General features: G+C 41.5%; 1 protein-coding gene across 2 annotated transcripts in view; it reads right to left on the bottom strand.

The window, feature by feature from the left end:
• The window catches only part of elk3 (ETS transcription factor ELK3), a 59,115-nt gene extending 35,561 nt beyond the window's left edge, over nt 1-23,554 (bottom strand). Inside the window, exons 1-2 of one of the 2 annotated variants that reach the window (XM_008110837.3) lie at nt 23,082-23,552; nt 11,200-11,289 (exon numbers count right to left, since the gene is read on the bottom strand). The gene's annotated coding sequence lies outside the window, so the exon portion shown is untranslated. Of the gene's footprint in view, nt 1-11,199; nt 11,290-23,081 lie in introns of both variants that reach the window. The other variant, XM_016993738.2, reaches the window with a different exon arrangement.
• Between the last annotated feature and the right edge of the window lie 4,020 nt (nt 23,555-27,574).

The following is a 27,574-nucleotide window of genomic DNA, read 5'->3' as shown; positions in this document are numbered from 1 at the left end:
ACTTCTACTTCACAATCAGTATTAATCTTTATTTGATGATTCAAGATAGCATTTCAGATATATAATACAAGGTGCATCTACACTGAATGAATGCAGCTTGGCACCAATTTAACTTCCATACCTCAATGCTTATGGATTGCTTTCAAGGTCTACAACCTTCTTTGCCGAAGAGTGCTGGTGCCTCACCAAACCATAACCCACAGGATTACATAGCATTGAGCCATGGCCAATAATGTGTTGTCAAACCGCACGCATTCTACAGTGTAGATACACTCATAGTAAGCTCCAGTCTATGTACCATAAATCCATTAAATCTTTGACATAGTCACCAGCCTCTTTATTTAGCTTGTATCAAGGTTTCAGATAATTGTAAACAACAGTCTGATAGTATATATTACTTCAAGACGTTCTATCTGAATATTATCTAATTAAACTCTTTATATTCCCCCATTTCCCTCTTCATCTCTAATTTAGAACAGATATAGCTATGTGACAGTGTTGTGCTACAACATTGACAGAAAGAATTATTAAAGGTGCAGGCAAATGTTCTACACAGCAACACAGAGCTCATTTTCAAAAGGGAACAACACAAATATCTGGGCCATGCGTCAACTAGATTTCTCAATGGAGATGTTTCAAGGATGATAAATAGGATGTGGTTGTTGAAAACCCAGTGTTTCTGCCAAAAAAAAAAAGGAGGGTGGACATATCAGTTTGTTTGCTCAGATGTGTGGCCAAACATCTAATAAAGATGATCAGATGACTAACTTAAGTGACTTTTAACAGCTTGGGCTTGCAACAACCTGGCCTTGTACGTTGACCATATTGATTGAGCAATTCCTTTGAAATGATGATTCACACAAGGGCAATATTTTTCACACTGTGGCCAAGAGACCACCACCGGGCTTCCATCCACTTTCAAGTGTGCTTTCATGCCAGAACCCACACACGGTCTCCCCCACTGCCTGTCCCACCCTGTGGCAGAACCGCAGCCTTTTGAATCCAATACCATCGGAAGCAGCTCCCTGCATACACAGTGAAGCTTGGAAATCTGGTCAATGAATATACCCATCAAGGTGGTGAGGAAGAAAAGGTGGAACTGAGTAAAACTGCCCAAGAGGCAGACACTTTGGGGGATTCTCCCTACCCAGAGGACCAGAAGAGCCAAAGAAGGAGTTAAGAAGAAAACAAAAACACTTTTTAATTTGATTGTGATGCTTTGAATGGACAGTGCACAAGATGATTGATGATGATGAAAACTGGAAACTGTATTTACGCTATAGAGTTAATATACAGTCCGACACCACTTAAACTATGATTTAACACAGTGGTTCTCAACCTGTGGTTCCCCAGGTGTTTTGACCTACAACTCCCAGAAGTCCAAGCCAGTTTATCAGCTGTTAGGATTTCTGGGAATTGAAAGCCAAAAACATCTGGGGACTCCAGGTTGAGAACCACTGATTTAATGCTATGCAATCCTGGCAGCTTCATAAGGTCTTAAGCCTTCTCTGCCAAAGTGCTGGTGCCTCACTAAACACAGATTCCATAGCATTGAACTATGGCAGTTAAAATGGTGTCACACTGCATTCAGAGGAAGATTTAAGAAACTGAAGCTTAACAGAGAAAAGTGGGAAAAGACTGGGGATAAGTTTTAAATTAACATTCAGTGTTGTGGGGAGTGGAAATACAGTAAAAATTAAGGAAACAGACTCAGAAATATTCAGTCTTTTGAAGAGGACCTTGGAGACCGAGATTTTGGAATCCACTGTAGTTTTGAGACACAGAACTCTTTTTTCCCTTTTATTTTGTAATGGACACAACATTTGGAGATGTTTTCCATACCCAGCTACTGCATCATTTCCAGCTACAATATCCTCACGTTTTCCTCACCCATCCCCTTCCCAATATGTTGACACTGTAAAATCTAAATCAGGACTTCCTCCTATTATACTTAGAGGCGTCTTTCTGGGAAAGGCAGATATTGGCTAAAAGGTAGGAATTCCTGCAGCACCACCCAGTGGAAACAGTTCAGAATATTTGAAAAAAATCTTGCACTTTCTAAGATGGCTTCAAAAATTAGCAAATAGCAAATATTTCCAAGACCAATCGTATTCGAATAATGATATGTTTTATCAGACCTTCTGATTGGGGAAGGTTTCAAATGAATTACCGTGTAACAAAATTGGGTATTATACACTCTCCATATACTATGGTCTTCACTGTTTTACGAGTTGTATAAGTCTTTAATTTTGTTCAATAATGTGTGTATTGTGTTGCTCGTAATGTATGTTGCTGTTTCTATGCTTGTAAACCGCCCTGAGTCCCTTCGGGGAGAGAGGGCGGTATATAAATAAAGTTTTACTTACTTACTTAACTTACTTACTATGGGACTGCTGTTCCCAGAAGCCCTAGCAGCGATGAAGAGAATTGTAATCCTGGCTTGCTGGCTTGCAAGTTATTGTCTGTTGTTTGGTGCCTTTCTTCTGAAGGGACTCGCCATGGCCTTTCTCTGAGGCTAAGAGAGCATGATTTGCCCAAGGTCATCTGGTGGGTTTCTGTGGCTACGTAGATTTGAACCCTGATTTCGAGAGTCATAGTCCAATACTCAAACCACTACACATGCTTTATTCTCAAGGTTTCGTGACTCCTGTGCTTTCATTACGCTTTGAGAGAGACCGGGGGGAGTGCAGTTTGGGGGTTCAAAATGAGGTTCAAAATTTAGAAATAACACCAAAAATGTGGTTCGTATTAAAATTTAACACTTTTTAAAATATGGCAGGCCAGATATCTGAGTGACCCAAAACACACAAACACTTTGCCAATATTAAAAATATGGTAACTTTCTCATTGTTGACTCTGATTTTATATTGTGTATAAAGCATGGGGAATGAAAAATCTCATCCATTGCTACAGATGTAAGTTAGTAAAGGTAAAGGTTTTCACCTGACAGTAAGTCCAGTCATGTCTGACTCTGGGGGTTAGTGCTCATCTCCATTTCTAAGCCGAAGAGCCAGCATTGTCCATAGACACCTCCAAAGTCATGTGATGTAAGTTATCACTTCTAAATATGGCAGGTAGCTCTTAGAGATGCCACATAAAGTACCTGTTACTTTTGCTAATTCTTTTTTAGCTTTTTACTGATTTGCCTTATGCTGCTTTGAAATGTGATGTCTGAAACCTCCTTACTAAGAACACGAATGTTATTCCCAATTTTGGTGTGTATATTTTCAACTTATCACCCCTTTCATTTAATTATTTTTCCATCTTCATTTCTCAGTTTAATTCCTGCCTGAAATCTTCCATCTTCAGACATTTTATCCTTTAATCAAGAACTAGTATTTTGAATACTGTACTTTTTAAAACCTCTGAGTACCCACCCAGTTATATAAACAATCATACAACTCTGTAACTTTAAAAGAAAGTTTGGATTTATTTCATCTGCTTTTTTCTTTAAACAAAACACTTTCTTAAACATTACACAATGCTACTTGGTATTTTTAATTACAGATTGAGATGTTATCAGTAAAATTAACAAAGGAAACATTTTGTCATATTTCAGTTTATTAAATATTTCATTGAAACATACTAATTATAGAGGTAATTCAGTAATGTTTCAATATAATCACTATGACTGTTAATTTAATGAACTAATTAAAACCAAATTACTAATGGTCCCCTTTTAAAATATTAAGGGACATAGTCAATAGTCATAATATAATACAGTACCTTCAATAGCAATTCTCCACAAATCTCCTATTGAACATGTTATAATGTGTTTCTACTCAGAAGCAAATTGCACTACACTATATAATGCAATCAAACATTCATTTACCTGAGATTAAACAAATATTACCACTGAGTAGGGAGGTATACAATTGCTTGCTTAATCACAAAACAACACACCACCACCACAACAAAATACACCCTATTATTCAAATGCAACAAAACATAAAGTGAAAATTAGTTGTCAATATTGTTAGTTAAGTTACGCTTCATTACTTAGTCATTCAATATGATAAAACATTAAACATAATTGACAGCCATTGCAGAACTGTTCCAATAGCAACTCCAGCTGACTAGTTTGTCATGCAAACTAATTAGAAAGCCAGCCCTATCAACTGAATTCACCCCTCCCTCAGAATTTGATTTTTGCTATTACAGCTCAATGAATTAATTACCAATTAGGAGATGGACATGTAGAGCCGATCTAGCAGGGATCATTCTGCCAACTATAACGCTAGATGTTAGGCGTGTTTGCTTGCTTACTTGCCCCTCTACAGCCATCTCATCCTGCACGAAGGTCTCATCCAAGAGGGCAAGAGATAACAGATGAACACTTGCTTCCATACTGGGACTCCTCTTCCTGTACTAAGGCAACTGTTTCCGACAGGAAGGAAATGTTGCTTTTCCTGTTCCACCTGTTCAGATGTCTCAAAGAGTAACCACTCAGAAAAACAAAGCAAAAAAAGCCATACTAGTTCCTAAAATCCATAGAAATCAAATGAACACAGGCTCTTCACACTTCCTGCCCCACTTATAGGGTAACCATCTGTGACATGCTGGCACAGCATTTTATTGTACCCTAAAGAATTCCAGGTTCAAAGGCATATTGTTATTACTGTGGCTCCTTCACGTTTGTTGGAGTTAGGACTCCAATAAAAGTGAGGGAAATGTAAATTAAAAAACACTATTTTTTTAACCTGAAAGAACATCTCTAAGGGTGCATCTTCACTGTAGAATGAAGGCAATTTGACATCACTTTACCTGCTATGGCTTAATGCTATGGAATCATCGGAGTTGTAGTTTTACAAGGTCTTTAGCCTTCTCTGACAAAGAGTGTGGGTACTTCACCAAACTACAAATTTCAGGATTCCATACTGTGCAGTCAAAGTGCATTCATTCTACAGTGTAGACCAGTCAAGTTGTCCAGAGCAATCGTTTGGTTAGCTTCCACTGGTAGTTGAACACAGAATCACACTAAAGGACCTGCAAACGGAAGGGGGGGGGTAGGGTTCAACCCCCCTGAAAATTTTCAGTTTTTTAAACCTGGTTTACTCATTAATTTTGGCTTATTTAACTAAATCCCCATGAGTGTCCACTGACGTTTATCTGTCTTCAGTGTCCACTGAAGTTTATCGATGGAGCCTGATTTCTAAATTATTTTGCGTTATGGAACTACTCTTCATGATTTGCTACATAAAGTTTCAACCCCCCCAACCCCCGCAAAAAAAAAAATCTGTCTATGACCCTGCCTACAAATGCCAAGATAAGTGTTCCTTCCAGGAATCTGAGTCCTCCTAAGCTGACTATAGAGTTGCTCCGGCAGACCTAGAGATTCCTAGAGATAATTTCCATATGAGCTGTAGTTGTATTCTCAAGTCAATGTGACAGAGAGAGAATTATTGTGCTGGCTTACAGAAAACGTGAGGCGACTACCCTTCTTTGAATATCAAACACATAGATGTGACCAGGATAAAACAGATGCACTGATATAACTACTACAGTATTTGCATACAACTACTTACTTGTTCCTAAGGAATATTGTCTATCAGTGACAAATCTGTATTTTATCTAAGCTTTCTCATTCTAAGATCCCACACATTTATCTCAAAATGGAATTAAGTGGCTTTAATGAACAGAAAATGGGATGCATAAGGAACATACATACATTTCAAGACCAACATGCTTGATATATTACGTAGTATAGTTTATTCTTTGAACACATATAAACCTCACTGTCATTGGAGATCAAAGCCACTTTCAGATTTATGTTCCAGGCTGCCAAAGCAAATAGCTCCCTTCTAATATAAATCTATTTTGCGGCTAATATATAGGTTCTTGCCTATTCAGGCTCATGTCACAATACATGTGTCCATTCTCAAGGCATCTTATGCAGGTAAATGTTACATAAGAACCGACATCTATCCAAAGCCTGGAAAATAACAAGGAATTTAGTCATGCTGCTTCAAACCTCCAGTTTGCGTTCCCCATTTGACTGCCAATGCTGCCTATTCACACAGCGCAAGCAACCAATCGTTTTCCCAGTTCAGGCAAGCGCAATACATGAGAGAGCCCATAGGAACAGGAAGAAACACAGTTCTGCTCTGTGCAGTTTTGGCAGAGAAGGCAAATTAGGTCACTCTGCTCCACCAGAAACTCCAGACTAGACGGTGGTGGTTTCCTCAGTTCAGATCTGGGCATAAACAGGGGTTTAGCATGGTTGAATCTATTTTAGCCTGTTTCATGGGCTGGCATGACACCCACAGGACAGTATTTTTTGCTTAATCCTGCTTCTTCAGATCTGAAATTTTTGCATACTTAACATCTCCCCAAAAATAAATGGGCTGTCATACAAGCAAGGATTTAGAAAAATGCACTGGCTGACAGGAAAAAACATAGCTCAGGTTTTGCATTTGAGAAATCCCAGATTCAATCCCAGGCATATCGTAACTAAGGAAAAAACCAATCTATGTCTTACAGTACATCTACAATAATGATGATGATGATGATGATGATGATGATGATGATAATAATCTACATTGTAGTGTTAATGCAGTTTGATAAACTTTAACTGCCATGGCTCAATTCTGTGGAATTCTGGGAATTGCTTTTACAAGGTCTTATTTAGCCTTCTCTACCAAAGTGGACTGGTCTCTGGCCAAACTAAAACTTCCTTTAAGCCATGTCAGTTAAAGTGCTGTCAAACTGCATTCATTCAACAGTGTAGATGCACCCGCAAACCCAGAAGAACCGAAGTGAATCAGTGTGATGACCCATGGGCAATGTAGTCCCATTCCTGGCACTGTGGTGCCAGATGAAGAGGAAAACCTGGGTTTTTCGCCGTTTCAGTCAGAATTGGAACTTTCCCAGCCAGATTTGGAAACCTTGCACCTGCAAGAGATTTGTCTTCCAGAAGTCTGTCAAACAAGCCCTGAGCCTAAATCTCCTACGTTTTCTCGCCATGATTTTTGTAAACAACAGAGAGGAGTCGATCAGGCGTCTCGCAGGAGTGCTAGGATAGCTGCTAAGCATTCAGCTGATTAAGCCTGCTTCCCATGGGAAACTTTAAGGAGTCATGCATCTGGACTCAGAAAATAGCTTTCGTTTCTGGTTCTCCAGAGAACTGCTCTTGGGCGGGAAAACGGGACCCTATTTAGGTGTTTTACCCACAAAGGGATCTTGCGGAGTCAATTCGTCAGCAACCGGAGTAGCGTGTGTGGACAGCTACTCCGCTTCCAAGCCTCCGTTCCTGTCGCCAAGCCTTCGTTCCCAGCTTTGTTTACTCCACGAATCCTGCCTTGCTTTCTAAGACTCAGCCTCGTCTTGTTTCCCGGATTTTGCCAAGAAATTACCACGGATCTTGTTCTTGTTCCTTGTTTCCTTGTTGCCTTGAATCAAGCCTCGTTTTCCCAAGAATCAAGTTACTTCCTAGCCTCGCTCAAGTTTCACGGACTAAAAGACCTTGTCATCTCCCCTCACTTTGCCTGGCAAAGTGAGTGTTTCGGTTATTGGATTACAACTTTGGACCTTAATATTTCATATTGGACATTGTTTCTTTGGACTAATTTTGACCTTTCCCGAAAGGTCTATTTCTGGACTATTTCATACACTTGCTTTTATTAACTTTATATATTCCTTCAATAAAGATATTAGTTAGATTCTGGCCTCTGTGTATGGTTATTGGTGCTCTGCAGCCTGGGTCGTGACAATCAGATACCAGATTCAGCTATATGAATACATGATTTGATCTGGTTTAATGAAACTTCCTGTGTGCACTGCACCACTGAGCCATCATTGTACAGTTCTTATCCAGGCCTCAAAGTACCGTACCACAGCCTAAACATTTCCCAGTGTTATGTCCTTTTAATTACCTTTCCCAGAAGTGGTAATATTTAGAATATATTCACACATTTGCTTATTATATGAAAATCTGGCCTCAAATTACCATCTATTTTGGGGACTGCTGCTTTTATTATACAATTTCATTATTGTGTTTTCTTGTTCTGGACTATTTGTCTCCTTGCAACTTTGCAAAACGATGAAGTATAAACTTTGATTGCTTTGATTCTGTGTTTCTGCATAACATGGGGTTGGATGGCTCTTGTGTCTCTTCCAACTATATGATTCTACGATAAATAAAATGCAAAACGTGTGTTTTACTAAGTATCATATCCCTATGCAATCATACAAGTGCATATGTATAGAGACTATTTCCAGCAACACACTTGGGAGGAAAAATGTTTGTAAGTCAGTGATAGATAACTTCCATATATCTAACTAGAAATGGTTGGAACTAATTGGCCTGTGCATGTGTGCTTATGTGTTTCGTGAAGAATAATATGCCTAGAAAATAAGAGCAAAACATCTTCAGATTTGGCACACATGTGCAAATTCACTCCATGTGCTGAACAGATTTATGATAAATAAGCATGCATAGATACCATAATGAGACACTGTCAACACATTTGGAAGAATCTTATGTTGCAACAAAACTTCACAGATGTACTAACGTACTAAAGAGGCACAAAACTACGAGTTTGAAAAATAAAGCAAATCCTTTGTTATAAAGGTGCATAAAGCTAGGCTTCAAAAACATCTCTATGGATTCATCATGTTCAGTCCATAAAAGAAAGCTTATAAGCATTATTACGTTTTACAAGAAGCTTTATTATTCTCTTCTTAGTATAGTGGTTCATAAATAATCAGATATTAACCATTCTAATGTATGACATGTGTATATTGGACACATATTAACAAAATCAAATAAACACTGTAAAGGAAACAAACACATACATGTGCATGTAATTAATGTTTATTTTAAAATTAGTTAAAGTGTGCACAGCACTGCCTGGGTCTATGCTAAATAGCCCCCAAATCAGTCCAAGGGTTTCCTTTTTTCCCATCTCACCTGATTCCAATTCAGTCTGGCAAAACCTCAAGGAACTCTTTTGTACTTTCCTATCTGTTTTTAAATGGCTTCTTAGCAGCAATGCCTTAAACCTCTCTTTTTTTTCCTGGATTGTTGTTGTCTTGGAAATCTTAGCAGCAGTGCCTTGGGAAGTCCTCTCCTTGAGAGTTAAACCAGGCCCCTTTTGAATGACATACCAGAAGTGGAAAGGTCCACCTTAAATGCAAACAATAAGGGGGATGTATTGCTCCAAGGACAAGCAGGAACACAGAGGAAGCAAATTGGATTCAACTGGTAAACGTTGATATAGGTTGAAATAGGTAAAAATATGCCCTTGAAGCTGTTTTCTGCAGCAGCAGTTGCAATTAGACCATGCCAATCCAATGGCAACTAAAAGGAGGCAGAGGTGCATAACTCTCTCAGTTGCTTTGGTCACATATGAGATTTGCTGTATTCCGTCCTCATCTAGAACCTAGCTACTATCAAGTTCAACAGCATCAAGAGTATGTGGTTCTTTGCCAAGCCAACAACTTGTTGAGGATTGTGGCTGCCACCAGGTAATACCATAGCACGGAAGTCAGCCCCACCCCTCCTTAAGTTTTCTCCACCCTTCTATCTGGTTGGCTACCCCCTCAAATAAGGCAGCGACTCCTCAGAGACTCTGAATACCTGCCAAGTTTATGCCTGATATTCTGCCACTGCCAACTCTAAAGCTCTCAGTCCAGCCCCACTGTCCACATTTATCGAAAGCCATACCACAACACGGGCAACAATGAAAAGCACTCATTCGAATTTTGAGCCACCTTCCATGTTTTCACAAAGAGTTATGGAAGTAATTTTTGGTCATAAGGTGTTCCCATTTGGAATTTCAGCAGGGCATCACAATGTGGGCAATAACTAAAAACACCTTGTCAGATGTTGAGGTGTGCATCAGGAGAGCTCAATGGGCATTGGCTGCCACAAACATGCATATTTTTAATTAATACAGAAAAAGGCATTTTGATTAGCCTAGTTATATTTATTGTATGCTAGCAGCAACCTACTTTTCAAATAATTGATAACCTCTGTGTTAACTATGTGATGAAGAAACATGCTCAGTTTGAACCTGAAATCCTTTTAAAAAGAAATTCCACCAAGTATCAGGGAAGGTTCATCATTATTTCAGAATCAGTACGTTACCAAATGAGCATTCATTAGTTTTCTCCACCACTACGCTTTCACATGCATGTGTGTTCATCTGGATTATGATACCTGTCTTAAGGATTTTACAGAAAGATACACACTAAATGAGGATTAAATTGGCTCCCTGCTTGTTTTTTTGTTCCTTGCAGTGTCTTCCATTTCCTTGTTTCTCCTGTCCAGCAGGATGCTGAGACATCCGGCAACTGTCTGTTTTCTCTGATTGTTTGATTGTTTCAGTTATTCTGTAGCGATGAGACTGTCTCCAGCATAGGATGTACACAACTAAGCCACACTTGAGTACTTGTTAATTACTACTTGTATCTTGGGAAATATGTAACATTCTCCAGGCTTAATACTCTGCTTCCATTGGTTTATATCTATGCCCACTAGAAGAAGCATAAGAGTTTTGTGTTTTTAGTAACTCTCCAACTAATCTAGGTTTGTCCATCTGCTAAACATATCCCTGCTTGGTCTCTCTCAATACAAATCTGTTTTTGACAGATAAAGAAGTCTAAATGTAAACACTTGAACAAATATTGAGCTTTTCCAAATTGCTCTATGAGTTTATATAGAGCCTTGGGTTTGGTTAGTTGTCGTCACCTCTGCATCCACTTAGTCCATTCATTCCTAAGTCTGTTTATAGTGATTTCCTAGATCTGCACTAGGGCTCTTAACAAATACTTTTTCAAACTAGGATGTGGTTTGTGGAAGTGGTCGTATACTTTGAAGGGCAAATGTTTTACTTGTCTGAATCTTTTTTCTATTTTTCTGAGTTATGGTACAAAACTGTTATCTCACTGATGAGCTATAGCTTTAAAAATAATTAAATAGGAATAGGAATAGAGAGAATAAGACTTGTCTGTTTGCTGTCTCTCAGAATTAAAGGGAGACCCACACAAGGATAGGGGTAAATTGTTGCAGCTGGTACTGGATATTGCAGAAAATAACCATTTTGTTATTTTAAAAAAACACAACCTAAGAACTACACCAACAGTAGTACATTTTCCCAACATATTTGCACTAGCCCACAGTTACAAAAAAATTAACCCAATGTCAAAATTATTCCAGTTTCTAAGAAAGGCATTATACAAGTACACTGCAACACTTACTTTTTCCTTTAGTGCAACGCTACTCAGAGTGGTAGTCCACAAACTAGTACTGGTCCCTGAGCCATTGGCTATTGGTTCCGGATATGTTTCCTGGAAAGAAAGAAAGAATTGTAGCCAATGGACACAAACATGGTGCTAATATTTAAGGGGAGGGGGTTGTCAGTCTCTACCAGATAGCTTGAAATGCACTGGTTGAGTATTTTATTTTGACATTTATTAAACCTGACTTTCTGTTCCTACATCTTGACATTCCACTCTAAATCATGACTAAATCTTATGTCATACATAATTCAACAAAATCTTAAGAACAGATATGTCCTTCAAGAACTCTCAGAAGTCTTCAGAATACTGGCTGATTCATTAAGCAAAAAGCTTCAAATAAAATAAACATGCATAATCAGTCAAGTCTATGTGATAACACTATTACAGAAAATACCAAAGGAGCAAAATACAGAATGCTATGGGTGGGGGGGCAGGGGACCTCAAGAATTGGCAGAGCAATGCTCTTTCCCCCAAAGCAAATATGGCATCATTGCCTCTTATAAGTCATATTGGCTGTGGTTACACAGGATGCAGAGTCCAAAGCCTTTTTCGAGGACACAACTTGGCATGTAAAAATAAATAAAAGACCGCTTTGCTATAGCTGTGAGTCACATTTTATGGAATTAAGTTGTTGTAGCACAAATAAAGCAGAGAAAACTCGCAGGCAACTTAAAGATGAAGGTCAAAATCCAGTTGTTAAATTTCAGCTAAAGTAGACCCAGTAAAGCATTAGGAACGTTGGTAATTCAACACGTTAACATTCTGGTGATTCAGGAAGACAGGACTGATTCAATAAGTGAGTGGAACTTATGTGAATGTTGACTTACCCAAGTTCCACTGCTTCAATGGGTCTCTTCTAACAACTGTAGGCAGTATAATCTGGGACAGACAAGAAGCAAGCTTGTGGCATCCACCTGTCATACAATCCTTCTCAACCCCAACGCAAGACAGGGGTTTTGCCCCACATTAGGCAAAGTTGATGGATGATGTCGAACTTCCTCAAATCTCCAGGACTGCCTCACTTTGGGGTAGTATAAATAGTTCGGCCAGTTCTAATTTGGCACTGCTCCCATTCCACTTTCCCTGGGCTCTGTGCTTAACTTGGAGTTCTGTCATCATTGCCAAGGTGCCCTCAGAGCTCCAAAGAGCTCCTGGGCACCATTGTGGATGTTTGCAAAGACACCCATGTGACTCAGGAAAGGGGACATGGAGTCTGCAAACATCAGCAATGGTGATCCAGGGTGGCCAGGAGCTCTTTGGAGCTCTCTGGGACCACCACAATGAATAAGGGTGACCATTCAGCAGGAATGGACCGAGTTCAGCCATGTGGCATGGTCAGGATCCCATCTCGTTGCCACAGAAGACTGAGGCGAGCAATGAAACCATCCCCAGAGCTGGTATGGAGGGATACACCCTAACTGGGACTAATGATTTGATACTTAAGCCCAAATCTAGTTTGAGAGTAATACTGAACTTAGACCTAATAAATACATTATAACATAACTTTCATGAGCTAAGGTACAGCTAAATTCAGATGCATAAAGAAGGGGAAACACTCCCTTTTCCATGTGGCCATTTTTTATTGGAAAAGGTTAGTTCTCCGCACGGACGCTCCCCATCCCCAGGATGCTGGGGTGCATGGAACCATATTGACAGGTGGGGTTTCTCCTTCTCCTTACGTTTTGGGCATTAAATTTTGCCAATCTCTGTGAGCCGCCCTGAGTCCCCTCGGGTGAGAAGGGCGGGGTATAAATGCTGTAAATAAATAAATAAATACATTTCAGGTGCAGATGTAGAATAGACATTTACAGATAAGACTGTACGTAGATGAAAGGGGCAGAAGGAAATCAAATGTACAAAGTACTCACAGTGATAACTACATATTAAAATTAGCCATTCACAAACTTTTGCTAATCCAATTTCAACACTCAATGCAATTTAGTTGCACCGCACATTAACCCTAATCAAAACATAGTAATCCAGTTTCAACAACTACTGCAAATTATTTATATCACAATAAATGTAAATATGAAAATGATGGCAATGCCCCTCAATCCATGTTTTATGACAAATTCTGAAATGATTGAACTGTTAATAGAAACATTCTCCAAACGTACATGCAGTTGAAAATAAGCATATTTCTTTTAAAATACTGTATATACATTATAATGGATTCTTCTAAGGAACAGTTGTTTTGTTAGGATCTACAAATTATTATTGAGAAATCTAGCTGCTCAGCCAAAAGAAACAATGGTCCTTGGTCCAGAACTATTAACTACAGAATAACGAACCCATTGAATCAGACCAAAAAATTCATGTAGACCACCACTGCCTAGAACTAACAGAAAAACTCACAAGTAGGACATAACTGAGGTGAATACTACTGTTAGCTCCTAACAGTTGATGCTAGAGAGGCATCTGGACAGATTAAGAAGTTCCAGATGTTGTTATTTTTTCCTGATTTTATGCTGGATTCAAATAAACCAATTTAGAACACCGTTAAAGACTTTTAGGAGTATTGCTGATTCTCTGCAAGAAACTATATCAGGAAGACGTGAAGGTAAACAAGAACTTATAATAACTCTTACATGTGGTGGAGGCTCCTTCTTTGGAGACTTTTAAGCAGAGGCTGGATGGCCATCTGTCTGGGGTGCGCTGAATGTGATTTTCCCGCTTCTTGGCAGGTAGTTGGACTTGATGGTCCACAAGGTCTCTTCCAACTCTATTATTCTATGATTCTGTGTATGTTCTTCTGAATCATTTCCAATTTATGGCTGCCCTATGGTGTTCCGGAGGGTTTTATTGGTAAGATTTGATCAAAGGGGGTTTGCTCTTGCCTTCCTCTGAGGCTGAGAGAGTGTGACATCCACAAGGTCACATGGCTGAGCCATGATTCAAACCCTGGTTTCCAGAGCTGTAGCCCAATGCTCAGTTCAGTGCACCATGATTGCTCTCTAATACACACCAAACTGACTTATATTTCCAAGAGAAATTACTGTTAATTTTCCATTACAGATTTTAGGATGTATTTAGCATATTGAGGCAAACACTGCTTGATGAACTTGCTTATTTTAAATCACCAACAGATGTAATTTTCTTTCAGAAGTTACTTTTCCATGAATTGTCACAGTTTGATATAATCTACCAGAATTCACTGAGCACTTCCTGACCAATTTTTTTTAAAATCCACAATGAGTCTTCCATAAGCATACACATACATACACATGGATGGAATGTAAGATGATAGTTCACAAACTTACAAGGGTCTCTACTTGGGCCAGTTTGGCCACAAAGGAAGCAGGAGAAGAACTGAACCTGAGATTCCCTGAAAGGTTGTTCAAATCTGATCACACCTGCCAAACCATAAAGAACAGTGATTTTCTGCTACGGCCACCACCTTTCAAAGACCTTCAGGTCACTGGCTTTCTTCATATGCACTGAATAGCTAGCTGCCCGCTTTCTTGCTTTTTAGGCAAATCATGGTTTGCCTTTTCCATCAAAGCAAAAAATCATAGTTTCTGTTTATCCTGAAAATCAGACTCTGTTTTCTAATCCTATCCCACAGGCAGGGGCAGTTCAACTGCAAGGCAAATTAGGCAGTTGCCGAAGGTGCCATCCTCTATGGGGCGCAGTTGAGACTGGAGGATGGCGCCTTCAGCAACCGTTGAGGCACCTCCGCCCAGGCGTGGCCTTCCTGCTCCCCCTTTAAGGACAGGGAAGCAATCCTGGCCTGCGCCTGAGGGCTGTCTCCTCCCCGCCAAAGACACCTTCCCAAGGAGGCTTCCCAAGGGCGGCCTGGTTGGAGGCAGGAAGCCTCTTACCTGCCGGGGCCTCTGGCTACCCGTCCCAAGGCAGGCGGCAGGACCGAGCGGTAAACTGGTGCCTGCCCCACAGAGGGGAGAAACAGCGAGATGGGTGGCTGCTTGCATCATGCAGCCGCTTGGCCCCGCCCCGTATCCTTCGAGGATACAAGGTGGGGCCAAGCGGCCACATGGCACATGCGAAGTGGTCGGAAAGGGTGCCCCGCCCATCTTGCCCATCCGCCAAAGGCAGTCCGAACAGAAGATGACCACTCCGACCACTGCACATGCACCATGCGGCCGCCCATCTTGCTGTTCCTCCCCTCAGTGGGGCCAGTGGCGGTTTACCGCTGCCTGCCTCGGGACGTCAGTTATTGGTTGGGGGGGGGGGGCAAAATTCTGTTTGCTTACACTTGAAAATTACCTAGGTCCGGCCCCTGCCCACAGGGTGGCCATTTGCCATTACTAATGCATTAAACTAGGAAAAAGTGAGAGAACTGCCATAAATAGAGAATAAAAGACAGAGAGAAGGGAGCATACAAGACCAAGACTTATTGAATGTTTGTTATGATAGCAACAAATCATGGTTTAATGATTTGTTTGAATTATCTTTGTGCCTTAGTAGAAGAGTAATATAAATATTTTTCGACATCTACCTAATCTTTGTATTTTCTTTCCCTTTTCTATACTTGTTACTAGGGTATATTTGCAGACGAGCTCCACAGATCTCTTCAACAGTGACTTCAACTGAAATAAATGGACTTCATTGCAAAACAAATATTAATACAAATGCATTTCTCAGCATTTCATTCATTCTTCTCCAACATTGTGCCCTCCAGATGTTTTAGACAAATTAAATCTTCCTTGAGCACTGGCCATGCTAACTTGAGTTGGAAGGATTTGTAACACAAAACATCTGAAAGGCATCAGGTTCATGAGAGGCTTGAGGGCCCTGAATCCTCAGAAAACTACACACCCGGATCAGGGCATCTCTTCCCAAATTCACCAATTATAGCTGCAATTATGCAGCTGGAATTGCCTATTTAAGCCAACCAGTATGTACACAGAAATCTGCTTCATTAATGACACAGGTAACAGATCCAGGGCAGCATCATTAGTAACATCAATGCACACATAAACATGGCTTATGAGGATGGAATACTGTTAGCTCTCCATATCCATGGATTCTCCAGTCTCAAATTCCACCATTCACATATGGAAAAGAAACAAACATTGATTTTTGTCATTTTATTTCAGGGATGCTATTTTACTATGCCATTGGACTTGGGTATCCATGGATTTTGTTATCTACAGAGGTATGGAACCAAACCCCAGCAGATACCATGGGCCTTTTGGGACAGCCTACAGGACACAATACCTTGGCCCTTTGTGCCTGTCCATGTGCAACTTTCAAACTCTACTTCTGCTTACAGGTGAAGTGAAAAGGGAGTCAAAGGCAATTCAGGGGAAAGAAAAGAAGAGCACCACTCCATCTATAAGTACATCCCCATCACTCTTCCCCTCCAAGCTAAGACCAGCTACTTCTTTCTGATCTGAGTTGCCTTTACCTATCTCTTCTTACCATTAAGCAATAGCAACAGTCCTCCCAAGCCTGAATAGCTGTTGGGAAAGGGGAGGATTTGGAATTCCATGGACAGAGTATAATGCTCTGCACACTTGATGTGGATTTTGGCCCCAAATGTGGCTTTAAAAGACCTGTTATTTATCTGATGATCAACTGCTGTATCTTGCGCCAAATGTAATACAGTACTGCGTTTCCCTACTAAGTGGCAGTAATTGACCTCCAGGCTTTTGAGGATTATGTTTTTTTTCCCACCACCATACAGCATAAAATGGTAAGGGAACAGTTTTTACATTATGCAATTCAGAGTCTTATAATCAAGACTGTGTCTAACACAGATAAAAAACATTCTCAGAATTGTGTATTCTTTGCGGAAGTCGATTAGAAACCATCCTTTAAAAACTCCCACCAACTTTTGGTCCACTAGCCTCCAAATTAACTTTAAAATGTGTATGCAATGCTGGATGAAGTGTATAAAAGTGGTAGAGACAGTGGATTTTCTACTGACTAAGATATCACCATTAACCTGTGTAGCATCTATATTGTAGAATTAATAAAGTTTGACACCATTTTACCTGCCATGGCTCAATGCTATGGAAGCATGAGATCTGTAGTTTTACAATGTCTTTAGTCCTCTCTGCAAAATTGTCCCCATAAAACTGTAAGCATGACAGGAAAAGTGATGTCAAACTGAATTAATTTTACAGTGTAGATCAGGCATGGGCAAACTTCAGCCCTCCAGGTGTTTTGGACTTCAACTCCCATAATCCCTAACAGCCTACCGGATATCAGGAATTGTGGAAGTTAAAGTCCAAAACACCTGGAGGACTGAAGTTTGCCCATGCCTGGTGTAAATGCAACCTTACTCCCTTACTGGAAGAAGTAGCATTATGACACATTGGCCTAATTCATAGAGGTCATATCATTCGCTTCAGAGGATGTTTATAAGGATGCATCTACGGTACACCAGGCATGGACAAACTTCGGTCCTCCAAGTGTTTTCGACTACAACTAAACTTCCTACTGGCTGTTAGGAATTGTGGGAGTTGTAGTCCAAAACACCTGGAAGGGCAAAGTTTGCCCATGCCTGGTCTACACTATTTGTTTGCTGATTAGATACAACTTTACTATAGACAAGCACTCAGCTCCTAAGACTAGCCACCAGCTTCTAAGATATTCATGACCCAGCACCAACAAGCCCTCTACCTTAAATTGCAATTTATTAATGACTTTACCTTGCTTCTCACTTGCTTATGTGCCTTCCTCTTGTCTCCCTCTTATTCACTTGATAACTGTTGGTCATGCTATCTTTTTAAAAGTTTGGGATGATGTTTACAGCAAGAATATATTCAGACATTTCAGACATTGCTACAAAATGACATCTTATTGTTTTGTCAGGGTTTTGGCTGAGCTGGGTATTTTCTGTTATTGTTTTAATTTACAATTGTTTTATTTGGCAATATTTATATTGAGATTTTTTTAAAAAACAAATACTGTGAATGACTTGGAACTTCTTGGTAAAATGGTATAAAATAGTTTCAATAATTATAAAGTGACCTCCTCACATAAACTTGGATTGTGAATATTTTAAAATATGTTCACACATACCGTACTTAATAATGGGAGTATGGCAGTGCAGAAGCATACTTACAGTATTGTTTTTCATCTGTCCTACCTTCTATCCAAGCTTAAACTCTAGGGATGCAAACTCTTGTCATTTTAACAAAGTGTCTGTGCACAGAATGAATTGTCTGGCAACTGCCGACACCAATGTATGGATTTTTTTTTCCGTGTCAGGAGTAACTTGAGTCGCTTCTGGATTGAGAGAATTGGCCGTCTGCAAGGACGTTGCCCAGGGGACGCCCGGATGTTTTGATGTTTTTACCATCCTTGTGGGAGGCTTCTCTCATGTCCCCGCATGGAGCTGGAGCTGATAGAGGGAGCTCATCTGCACTCTCCCCGGGTGGGATTCGAACCTGGCAGCTTTCAGGTCAGCAACCCAACCTTCAAGTCACTTAGTCCACTATGCCATCTGGGGGCAAATATGTATGGATGGATGTATACTATATGTACTGTATATCCTTCTACTCCTGAGAGAAATTGTTGTTATGTTTATTTATACCCCACTTTTTCTATCCACAAAGAGAGTCAAAAATATAGCTTTTTCTTTTAAAAACATTTAAAATGCACTATATAAATAGCAATGCAAAAGGGGTTATCAGACATGTATGATTCTATAAACAACTTCAATGTTGCTTGCATATCTTATATCATAATCGCAAAATCAAGTGTGTGTGTGCCAAACTATAAGTAGTGAAATAGCATGAATGACAGAGGAAAGAAATATATTCGCAGCCAGGGAGAACCCTGAGTTTTACAGTAGGAATTTTTAAAAACAAAAAACAAAACAAGGGAGAAAGGAAAAGACCCCAAAGCAATTTAGTCACACTAGGCATGTTAGGTGGCACAAAATGCTGTGTGCTTGACTGGTGAGGGAAGAGATAAAAAGTCAAAAAGAAAGAGAAGTGGAATGAAGCTTCAAAAAGTCCCAAACTGGCTGACTGTCCAGAAACATGCCACAAGGCAACTTCTTCTTGCAGATCATGTTTTCCAGTATCTTAGACACATCCTGAAGCCCCCTGGGGCAGGATAAGCCGCTATTTGTGGGTCACTACATAAAAGTCTCTGCTCCATTTCACTGCTGTTGTCCAAACAGACAAGAGGCACTCATTAAGCCTCAAAGTATATATTTAAAGATGGAAATGGGCCCATTGAAGAATGCACCTGACAGCAAACTGGAGCCCCTCATAGATGCTGAAGAATCCATTCAGTACAGTTCTCCTTCCTGAAAGGAAACGCTAGATCAGTGGTTCTCAACCTGTGGGTCCCCACAGGTGGCCTACAACTCCCAAAAATCCAAGCCAATTTGCAGCTGTTAGGATTTCTGGGAGTTGAAGGACAAAACACCTGGGGACCCCCAGGTTGACAACCACTGCACTAGATCATCAAGCTACTACATTTCCCAAACTTTTTTCAAAACGCTTCCATAGACAGCACATTACAACAGTCAACTCTTGAAGCTACGCACATGGTCAGCACCTCTTTCCTAGAAAACGTATCCACATGAGATTTAATTTATATAAAGAACTTCTAGCCACTACACCAAGCATGGGCAAACTTCAGCCCTCCAGGTGTTTTGGACTTCAACTCCCACAATTCCTAACAGCCTCAGGCCCTTTCCTTTTCTCTCTCAGCCGCTTAAGCGGAGAGCCGAAGCTTGCCCATGTTTGCACTACACCCACCTGGAATTCTGCAAACTGAAACACTCCCCAAAATACCTATTTCATCCTTATGTTACTAAATTTTAGGCCATCCCTGGATCTGGATAGAAGGCAGGAAACTCAAAATTGAAGCTCAAAAATCACCAGTGCCCACTAAAACACACATTTGAAAGAGTCATACTTGTCACGTATATGGGGTCCCTATTCTGGAATAAGCATATTTGTGTGTGTAGGCGGTTTCCTAGATAGCTGATCATCTTTTCATCTAAAAATATGAACTAGAAAGCAACATGTGCTCTTAAGCTTTGGATAAGCTTACCTTCAGCCATTCGCATTCAGTTAAGAGAAACATGGTTTAATGTCAATAATTTTCTTTAATTGTTGATCATGGGTAAGTGGATATTTATATTTAAATAATGTGTTATTAAAACTTTAAAACTGTCACACTTTTTTCTTCGAAACTATGCAATGGTAGATGTATTTGTTGGATAAACATTTTGTAACTTGTCTTTACTAAAAACAGCCAGGAGGCAGAAAGGAAGGAGGCACATGAGGCCCAAAGGCTAAGGCTTTTGATCACTTTACATAGTTCCTCAGGGGAATGTGTGGAGATATGAAAAATCTGAACATCAAAGCACCAAACCCTTAAAAAGGTTACTAAAACAAAGTTCTTCTTTTGGGGGGGAAACTAAAATGAAATCTTTGTGTTGTTCTGTTGTCAGCAAAAAGCCGTCCAACATCGCATGACCCAAAGGATGCAGCATTCAAATCGGCTTAGTCCCACCCACCCCGAAAGAAAGATATAACTTGTCTCAAAACAAGTTATATCTTTATTGAGGGGTGGCAGAAAGGCTGAGCAGACTCCACAAAACCCTCCTGTGTTAGGGAACGGAAACGCCTAATGAGATTAGTTGGTGTGTGCAGACATTACTTAGCCATGACTAAATGGGCTCCCTTCCTGCAGCCAGTGGAAAATTCAGGGAACTTTTTCCTCCTGCAGCAGCATCGGAGTCCCTCTAACCTTCACCAAAACCAGATCCAAAAACAACTCTCTCTCTCTCCTTTTCTTCCCTTCCCCTCTTCTTCTAGAGCTGATGGTGTAAAAGGAATAAAAATGGATGGAGAGGGTAAGAGAGAGAGAGTTGTTTGGTGGAGGAAAAGGCTGAGAGTGGAGGAAATGTGCTCCTTCTCCATAGACTACAAAGGAAACTGCAAAAGAGCAAACACATAAACCTGAGAGGGAAAAAGCCACAGAGTTTCTTTGTGAGCAGCAGCAGCAGCCGTGAGTCATTTTCAAGATGTTGTCTGCTGCCAGTTTCAAACCGGAAGCGCATGGCAATTAGTCTTGCTGTTTCCAGACAAGCCAGAAACTCTCCCAACGCTCCCTCCCCCCAGCAGCCCCCCTTTGGGGCCGTTTCTTCCTCTCCTTCCAGGCCCCCACCACCCCCAGCAAGATGCCTTGGACCTGAGCAAACTCCTGTCCTAATTCCTGGAGGGTGGCCCCCAGGCTCCTTTCCCTCCTTTCCTTCTCTACACAACACCCAAAGTCATTGTCTTGGCCGGAGAGCCCATGTGGTTGCTACAAAAGGGGTTTCCCTGACACGTGTGGACAGCTGCATGTCTGTAAAAATACAACAGTCTCCACAACCCCAAACCCACAAACTTTAGGGTGCATTCACACTGATGGATGGATGCAGTTTGACCCCATTGTTAACTGTAAGGACTCAATGCTATGGAATCTTGGGAGTTGTATTTTGATGTGCTTTGGCAAGGAAGGCCAAAGAGCCTTCACAACTGCCATTTCCCTGATTGTATTGCTGTTCAAGTGGTGTCAAACTGCATTACTCCTCCAGTGTAGATGCACCCTTAGAAAGACCGACTCCACTTGAAACTGCCCTGTCTCAAGGCTATAGAGCAGGCATGGGCAAACTTTGGCCCTCCAAGTGTTTTGGACTTCAACTCCTACAATTCCTAACAGCCGGTAGGACTGTTGAAGTCCAAAATACCTGGAGAGTCGAAGTTTGCCCATGCCTGCTATAGAGTCATGGGAGCTGTCTTGAGCCTTCTTTGCCATAGAGTACTTGTGCTTCACCCAATTAGAACTTGTATAATTCCAATGCACTGAGCCCTGGCAGTTCAAACGGTGTTAAAGTGCATTCATTCGAAAGTGCAGATGTGGCACCAGCTTTTCCATGCGGGAGCACATCCACACATACAAGGGAAGTTGGGGGTTACTGTGTGGACAATTGCATAGGGAATCCTGGAATCCTGGTAGATTCCACAAACCAGAGCAACCAAGGCACACGGAGAAGGGCTTCCTTTGGGGCACTTTGGTGGGAATTTGTTGTCTAGCCGTCACTGTCAAACAGCAGGAAATGGCCAGTAGAGATGGGACCATGGGTGACTCCTCTCCTCCCTCGGGAAGTCAGTGAAAACCCTTCTATTTGTCATAATAAGTTGAGATGATCAATACTTGTGAAAATAAAGTGCACATCCATTATTTCCAGTATCAACACCATGCTTTTGGTTGGGAACGTCACCACTTCAGAAGTTCTTCGGAAGTTCTTCAGGTCTTCAGGAGTGCTTTGGAAGTCATCTGCACTAACCATTTAATACAGTTCAAGACTAGCTTCAATCTATGATGGACAGAAAACAAATTCCCACCAAAGCATGCCACATAAAGCCTTCAATGTGCACGGTGCTGTGTGGTTTGTGGAATTGTCATCCTCTACTAAGACTCAAACTGGTTCCAGGAATCATCTCCACAGCAAAACACTTTGAAACTGTACTAAATGGTCAGTGAAGATGGGGCCCTGACAAGTTACAGAGAAGCTCTCTGGAGTGTGTCCTTAAGACACAGTAACACTAAATTTGAAGGCCATGGGTGCCTCCTCTCCTCCTTGGGGAAACCAGGGAAACACTTGAATGTTCTCCCTCAAACAGACCCCCTTCCCTCAATTGCCAGATGCCACTTCTGTCTGACTCCACAACCAGCTCCCTTCTCTTCCCTGGATCCTTTTTTAATGTGTGACGCTCCAGGCAAAAAGAGAGAGAGAGAGAAATGAGAACCCCCTCTTTTCATCCCAACCCAATCCCTGGCCAACTCTTCCCCACCTGTGCCCCCATCCCAGCCTTTTCTCTCCCTTCCCAACTTCCAACTGGGACCTACCCACTTACCCAAACTCTGGAGGGCTTCTTCTCTCCTCGCCGCCTTTAAAGGGAGCTGGCTCCAATCCCCTTAGTTGCCATGCTGACAGTCCTCAGCAGTGAGATCCTGGTTTGTTGGGGTTTCTTTCTCTTTCTCCCCCTTTGGCTCCTTTCTCTTCCACTCCCCCCCCCTCCCCAACACACACACACAGGAGAGAGAAAGAGAGAGCGCAGGAAGTTGGAGCAGTCAGACAGCGAGCCGGCTCACTTCCTTTCCTGCATTATTCCCCAGGCGGTTTGCAGTCTGTGTAAACAGGCTTTTCCTCCCTTCGCCCCTCTCTTCTGGCCACTGGTGTGCGAGGCAGCATTGCTGTAACCTAAGACGCGCACACGCATCGTCAAAAAGAGGGGTGAAGGGGGGGCTCAGAGGCAGGCTCACACTCACTCACTCTCTCACTCACACGGACGCACACACAAGCCAAGGGACTCCTCCAGGCTCCCTCCCTCCGACCTCCACCCCTTCCTGTTCTGGGGCACCCCGGGGAGGAGCCTCCAGCAGGAGCAGCGCTCGCAAGGCAGCAGCAACAGATCCCAAACACTCCGAAGAGGACGGGCGGCCTTGGCGACAGATTGCCTTCGCAAGCTGTTGGGATGCCAACTGCATGGAGACGGTTCCACTCTTCCTGCATGCCTGGCCACAAAGATATGGGGAAAGCTCTGCACACAAAAATGTCTCCACGCGTACACCATATATTGCACACCTACCCTGACCACTAAATTTCAAACTAGTGCTGAGTCCCACTGTGGTCCCACTGTGCAGATGATGACATAGGAAATCCCAACGCTTGTAACAAGGTTGCTGTTCAGATGTCACCAAAAGTATCCGTAGAATTAAAAACCAATGAAACCATTTAAATATAGAATAGAATAACTTTGGGTTGCTGTGAGTTTTCCAGGCTGTTTGGCTAGGTTCAAATCTTGAGAGCGGTGTGAGCTCCCGTTGTTGCTCCAGCTTCTGCCAACTTAGCAGTTCGAAAACATGACAATGTGAGTAGATCAATAGGTACCGCTCCAGCGGGAAGGTAACGGCGCTCCATGCAGTCATGCCAGCCACATGACCTTGGAGGTGTCTACGGACAACGCCGGCTCTTCAGCTTAGAAATGGAGATGAGCACCAACCCCCAGAGTCAGACATGACTGGACTTAACGTCAGGGGAAACCTTTACCTTTTTATGGCCATGTTCCAGAAGCATTCTCTCCTGATGTTTCGCCCACATCTATGGCAGGCATCCTCAGAAGTTGTGAGGTCTCTTGGAAACTAGACAAGTGGGGTTTATATGCCCATGGAAGCAGGGCCATAGCCAAAAAAAAAAAATTCAGGGGGGGGGTGAAACTTTTTTAAAGCGAATCATGAAGAATACTTCCATAAAGCAAAATAATTTAGAAATCAGTCTCCATCGATAAACTTCAGTGGACACTCAAGACATATACATTTCAGTGGACACTCATGGGGATTTGGTTAACCAGTTAAAACTCATGAGTAAACCAGTTTTTTTAAAAAAAAAAAAACCTGAAAATTTTCAGGGGGTTTGAAGTCCAAAACCTGCCCACTCCCCTTGGCTACAGCCCGGCGTGGAAAGTCCAGCGTGGGAGAAAGAACTCTTGTCTGCTTGAGGCAAGTGTGAATGGTGCAATTGGCCAGCTTGGTTAACATTACATGGCCTTGCACAGGGGTCCCCAAACTAAGGCCCGGGGGCCGGATGCGGCCCTCCAAGGTCATTTACCTGGCCCCCGCCCTCAGTTTTATAATATAACTAGCTGTGCCCGGCCACGCGTTGCTGTGGCTTAGTCTGGTGGTGTTGGTCAGTCTACATTAGGTTGTATTGATGCTGTGACCTCCACCTTCTTTATACTCACATTAGTAGTAGTATTTGAAGTCTGTTACCTTCTTCAATTTTTGTGTTGATTGATAATTGCTTGAGATCCCTGTTGTCTTTGGTTTGTTGTTAGTTGTAATGTCTGATTCTGCTGAGTGCGGTTTATATTTTTATTGTGGTACAATAGTCTTTTTTTGTTTTGCCTGTATATGTGTTTATTATTATTGTTGTTGTTGTGATTATGAAGGTTGGATAAGTTAGATGCTACTGTATTGTTTTTTGGAGGCCCAGTGTAGCACTGACTGGCCTCTCAGCCTCAGTGCCTGGCTGTTTCTTGCCTGTGATGGTGTTGATTCTTATTGTTGTTGTTGTTGTCATTGTTATTATTGTAATTGTTTTTTTGGAGGCCAAGTGTGGATTGGGGAGGGATTGGGGAGGTGGATGAGTTGTGTTGTAAAATTTTGTATTTGTTATAGTCACAATGCGTTGTTGTGAGTTTTGTGGGTCCGGATTGTGGTTTTGTGGTGTGGTTGTGTTGTTACAACTGGGAGGGAATGCTTTTGCATTGTTTTGCCAAGTTTTGTATTTCTGGGGCGTTTAGTTGTGTTGTTATAGTCATGATGCGTTGTTGTGAGTTTTGTGGGTCCGGATTGTGGTTTTGTGTTGTGGTTGTGTTTTTACAACTGGGAGGCAAGGCTTTTGCGTTGTGTTGTCAAATTTTGTATTTCTGGGGCGTTTAGTTGTGTTATAGTCACAATGCGTTGTTGTGAGTTTTGTGGGTCCGGATTGTGGTTTTGTGGTGTAGTTGTGTTGTTATAACCCGGAGAAAAGGCTTTTGTGTTGTGTTGTCAAGTTTTGTATTTCTGGGGTGTTTAGTTGTGTGCCAAGTTTCGTATTTCTGGGGCATTTAGTTGTGTTGTTATAGTCACGATGCATTGTTGTGAGTTTTGTGGGTCCGGATTGTGGTTTTGTGGTGTGGTTGTGTTGTTACAACCGGGAGGCAAGGCTTTTATGTTGTGTTGTCAAGTTTTACATTTCTGGGGCATTTAGTTGTGTGCCAAGTTTCATATTTCTGGGGCGTTTAGTTGTGTTGTTATAGTCACGATGCATTGTTGTGAGTTTCATGGGTCCGGATTGTGGTTTTGTGGTGTGGTTGTGTTGTTACAACCTGGAGGGAAGGCTTTTGCATTGTGTTGCCAAGTTTTGTATTTCTGGGGCATTTAGTTGTGTTGTTATAGTCACTACGTGTTGTTGTGACTTTTGTGGGTCCTGTGTGGTTTTGTGGTGTGGTTGTGTTGTTACAACTGGGAGGCAAGGCTTTTGCATTGTGTTGCCAAGTTTTGTATTTCTGGGGCGTTTAGTTGTGTTGTTATCGCATGATGCGTTGTTGTGAGTTTTGTGGGTCTGGATTGTGGTTTTGTGGTGTGGTTGTGTTGTTGTAACCTGGAGGCAAGCCTTTTGCATTGTGTTGCCAAATTTCGTATTTCTGGGATGTTTAGTTTTGTTGTTATAGTCACTGCGCAAACAACTTTATCATTTTATATATATAGATACTAGCTGTGCCCAGCCACGCGTTGCTGTGGCTTAGTCTGGTGGTGTTGGTCAGTCTACATTAGGTTGTATTGATGCTGTGACCTCCACCCTTCTTTATACTCACATTAGTAGTAGTATTTGAAGTCTGTTACCTTCTTCAATTTTTGTGTTGATTGATAATTGCTTGAGATCCCTGTTGTCTTTGGTTTGTTGTTAATCGTGACGTCTGATTCTACTGAGTGCGGATTATATTTTTATTGTGGTACAATAGTCTTTTTTTGTTTTGCCTGTGTAGGTGTTTATTATTGTTGTTATTGTAGTGGTCATGAAGGCTGGATAAGTTAGATGCTACTGTATTGTTTTTTGGAGGCCCAGTGTAGCACTGACTGGCCTCTCAGCCTCAGTGCCTGGCTGTTTCTTGCCTGTGATGGTGTTGATTCTTATTGTTGTTGTTGTTGTCATTGTTATTATTGTAATTGTTTTTTTTGGAGGCCAAGTGTGAATGTAGGGATTGGGGAGGTGAATGAGTTGTGTTGTCACATTTTGTATTTTTTATAGTCACAATGCGTTGTTGTGAGTTTTGTGGGTCCGGATTGTGGTTTTGTGGTGTGGTTGTGTTGTTACAACTGAGAGGCAAGGCTTTTGTGTTTTGTTGCCAAGTTTTGTATTTCTGGGGCGTTTAGTTGTGTGCCAAGTTTTGTATTTCTGGGGCGTTTAGTTGTGTCGTTATAGTCACGATGCACTGTTGTGAGTTTTGTGGGTCCGGATTGTGGTTTTTTGGTGTAGTTGTGTTGTTACAACTGGGAGAAAAGGCTTTTGTGTTGTGTTGTCAAGTTTTGTATTTCTGGGGGGTTTAGTTGTGTGCCAAGTTTTGTATTTCTGGGGCATTTAGTTGTGTTGTTATGGTCATGATGTGTTGTTGTGATTTTTATGGGTCCGGATTGTGGTTTTGTGGTGTGGTTGTGTTGTTACAACTGGGAGGCAAGGCTTTTGTGTTGTGTTGTCAAGTTTTATATTTCTGGGGCGTTTAGTTGTGTGCCAAATTTCGTATTTCTGGAGCGTTTAGTTGTGTTGTTATGGTCATGATGTGTTGTTGTGAGTTTTATGGGTCTG

This window comes from Anolis carolinensis, chromosome 5 (assembly GCF_035594765.1).
Source record: "Anolis carolinensis isolate JA03-04 chromosome 5, rAnoCar3.1.pri, whole genome shotgun sequence".
Lineage (NCBI taxonomy): Eukaryota > Metazoa > Chordata > Lepidosauria > Squamata > Dactyloidae > Anolis > Anolis carolinensis.
This window is presented reverse-complemented; position numbering and strand designations above follow the sequence as displayed.